The 3,843-nt window shown below is 31.2% G+C and overlaps 1 non-coding gene across 1 annotated transcript; it reads left to right on the forward strand.

Annotated features, from left to right (window-relative positions):
* The first annotated feature begins 727 nt into the window (after positions 1–727).
* On the forward strand, positions 728–844 carry LOC116474088 (U5 spliceosomal RNA). Its single transcript, XR_004249603.1, has one exon. It is a non-coding gene; the product is annotated as a U5 spliceosomal RNA (small nuclear RNA).
* Positions 845–3,843: the final 2,999 nt, after the last annotated feature.

A 3,843-nucleotide genomic window follows, 5' to 3' on the forward strand; every position in this document is an offset into this window, starting at 1 on the left:
AGATGAAAGATTTTTACAATAAGAATTACAAAACACTGCTGAAAGAAACCAGAGATAACACAAACAAATGGAAAAACATTCCATGCTCATGGATAGAAGAATCAGTATTGTTAATATGGTCATAATGTCCAAAGCAACTTATAGATCCAGTGCTCTTCCTATAACACTAACCAATGTTATTTTTCACAGCATTAGAAAAAAACTACTCTAAAATATATACAGAACCTAAAAAGAGTTCAAATACTCAAAACAAACCTTTGGGAAAAAAAAGCCAGAGGCATCACACTACCCAACTTCAAACGATACTACAAGGCTATAGTAACCAAAACATCATGGTACTGGTACAAAAACAGACACATAGACCAATGGAATAGGTCAGAGAGCCCTGTTATAAAGCTGCGCAACTACAACCATCTGATTCAACAAAAACAAGCAATGGGGAAAGGATTCCCTATTCAATACATGATCCTGGAATAACATATGCAGAAGATTAAAACTGGACCCCTTTATTTCACTATGTATAAAAATCAACTCAAGATGGATTAGAGACTCAAATGTAAAACTTAAACTATAAAAACCCTAGAAGAAAGCATAGGAAATGCCATTCTGGACATAAGAACTGACAAAGATTTCATAACAAGGACACCAAAAATCATTGCAACAAAAACAAAAATTGACAGGTGAGACCTAATTAAACTTAAGTGCTTCTGCATGGCATAAGAAACTATCATTATGGTTTCTCTTCAGAATGAATAAATCTTTTGCTTTTTATTAAAGATTTCCATGAAGAGGAACAGATGCGAGTTAGTAAGCAAATTTTTTGAAGTCCTGCTTGAGCAGGGCCAAGTTAATTAAAAAAAAAAAAAAAAAACTATTAACAGAGTAAACAGACGACATAAAGAATGAGAGAAAATATTTGCAAACTGTGCATCTAATAAGGGTCTAATATCTAGAATCTATAAGTAACTTAAACAACAAACAACCCCAATAAAAAGTGAGCAAAGGACATGAACATGAACACACACTTCTCAAAAAAAGACATAAGTACAGCCAATAAGACATATAAAAAATTCTCAACATCAGTAATAATTAGAGAAATGCAAATCAAAACCACAATGAGATAGCTTCTCATACCAGTCAGAATGGCTATTATTAAAAAGTCAAAAAGCAACAGATTCTGGCAAGATTGCAAAGAAAAGTATCTGTGCACAAAATCCCCATGACATGTAACTTATTCATGTAACAAAAATGCACATGTACCCACTAAACCTAAAATAAAATTTGGACATGAAAAAATAAAATAAAACTCATTGTAAAGTTAAGAATATAATCATGTTAAGAATGTTCTAATTCTGTATTGGACATGTGTAAATTATTTTTAACTCTAGTATAAAAGTTAAACAACAAAAGTGTTAAGAAGAAGTATAGTTACAATAATTTGTTAATGGATACAAAATATAAAAAGATATAAATTATGATATCAATGACATGAAACATGGTGAGAAGAAAAATAAAGTGTAGAGTTTTCAAATGCACTTAAAGTTATCAATGTAAAATAGACTATAATAACTATAAAATATTTTATGTAAACCCCACAGCAACTACAGAAAGAAAACCTGTAGAAAACACACTCAAAGTAAAAGGAATCAAAGCATACAATTACAAAAATACAAAGTTAAATCACAAAAAGATGCCAATAACGGAAGAAAGAAACAGAGGAATGGCTGTCAGAAAACAATTAACAAGATGGCAATAGTAAGTCCTTACCCATCAATAATTACTTTAAATGTAAATGGATTATTTCTCCAATCAAAAGGCATAGACTGATTGAATAGATGAAAACGCAGTATTCAACTATGTATGTTGCCTACAAGAAACACTTTAGCTTTAAGAGTACACACAAGCTGAAAGTGAAGGGATGAGAAAAGACATTTCATTCAAATAGTAACTAAAAGAGAGCAAGCGTGTGAATATACTTAGATAAAATAGACTTTAAATCAAAAACATTCACTTGATACAAAGGAGGTCATTATATAATGATAAAAGAGTCACTTTATCAAGAGGATATAACAGCTGTAAATATGCATGCACCCAATATTGTAGCAACTAAATATATTAAGCAAATATTAGCAGAATGTAAAGGGAAAGTAGATAGCAATATAATAATAGTAGGGAATTTTAGTACCCACTGTCAATATCAGATAAATCATCCAGAGAAAAAAACCAATAAGCAAACAGAGGATTTGAACAAAACTGTAGACCAAATCGACCTAACAGACATATACGGAGTATTCCTTTAAACAACAGTAGACTACACATTTTTTTCCAGACCTTTTGTTAGGCCACAAAACCAGTCTGAACTAATTTTTTAAAATGAAAATCATATCAAATACATTTTCTGACCACAATAATGTGAACTAAAATTCAGTGATGGGAGAAAAATTGGAACATTCACAAATCTTTGAATATGTGGAAATTAAACAACACACTCATAAATGACTCATAAAGATTTCAATGTAAGACATGAAACTATAAAATTCCTTGAAAATTCAAAGAGGAAATCAAGAAGGCAATCAAAAAATATTTTGGGACAAATGAAATTGGAAAGACACCATAAACTTTAGGGGATGCAGTAAAAGCAGTTTAAAGAGGAAAGTTTACAGAAATAGTGCCTACAATAAGGAAAAAGAAAGATCTCAAATAAGAAAACCTAAAATTACATTTCACAGAATGAAAAAGAACAAACTAAGCCTAGAGTTATTAGAAAAAAAAAAGAAAATAATCAAGATCAAACAGAAATAAATAAGAAAATAGAAAAACAATGGAAATGAAACTAAGAATTGTTTTCTTGAAAAAGTAAACAAAAATGACAAATGTTTAGCAAGATTAAGAAAAAAAGAGGTAAGACTCAAATAAATAAAATTATAAATGAAAGAGAAGACATTGCAACTGATACCACATAAATACGAAGGATACAAGAGACTACTATGAATAATTATACACCACCAAATTGGATAACCTAGAGAAATGGATAGATTCCTTGAAACATAAAACCTACTAAGACTGAATCATGAGGAAATATATAATCTAAACTAATCAATAATGAGTGAGAATATTGAATCAGTAGTTTAAAACCTCCCCCCCAAAAAAATTCAGAAACTGAGTGTGTCACTAATGAATTCTACCAAGCGTTTAAAGAACAATTAATGCCAATCTTTCTCAAACTCTTCCAAAAAATTAAAGCAAAGGAATTCTTCCATACTCATTTTACAAGCCCAGCATTACCCTGATATCAAAGGACACTATGATAAAAGAAAATTACAGGCCAATAACTTTGATGAACATAGATACAAAAATGGTCAACAAAATACTACCAAACTGAAATTATCAGCACATTTAAGGGTTCATACACCATGATTGAGTGAGATTTATTCCTGAGATGTAAGGACAGTTCAGCATACACAAATCTATAAATGTGATACACCACACTAACAGAAGGAAGAATCAAAATGATATGATCATTTCAATAGATGCAGAAAAAGCATATGACAAAATTCAACATCCTTCCACGATAAGAACTCTCAACTAAGTATACCAGGAAAGCACTTTGACATAATAAAAACTATATGTGACAAGCCCATAAACTACATTGACAAGCCCACAGCCAACATCATACTCAATGGAGAAAAGCTAAATATTTTCTAAGATCAGAAACAAGACAAGAATATATATTCTGACCACTTTTATTCAATACAGTACCGGAAGTCCTAGCTAGAACAATCAGGAAAAGGGAAGGGAAGGGGAGGGGAGGGGAGGGGAGGCAAAAGGGAGGGGGAGGGGAGG

The sequence above is a fragment of the Hylobates moloch genome, unplaced genomic scaffold, assembly GCF_009828535.3.
Source record: "Hylobates moloch isolate HMO894 unplaced genomic scaffold, HMol_V3 SCAFFOLD_8, whole genome shotgun sequence".
Taxonomy (NCBI): domain Eukaryota; kingdom Metazoa; phylum Chordata; class Mammalia; order Primates; family Hylobatidae; genus Hylobates; species Hylobates moloch.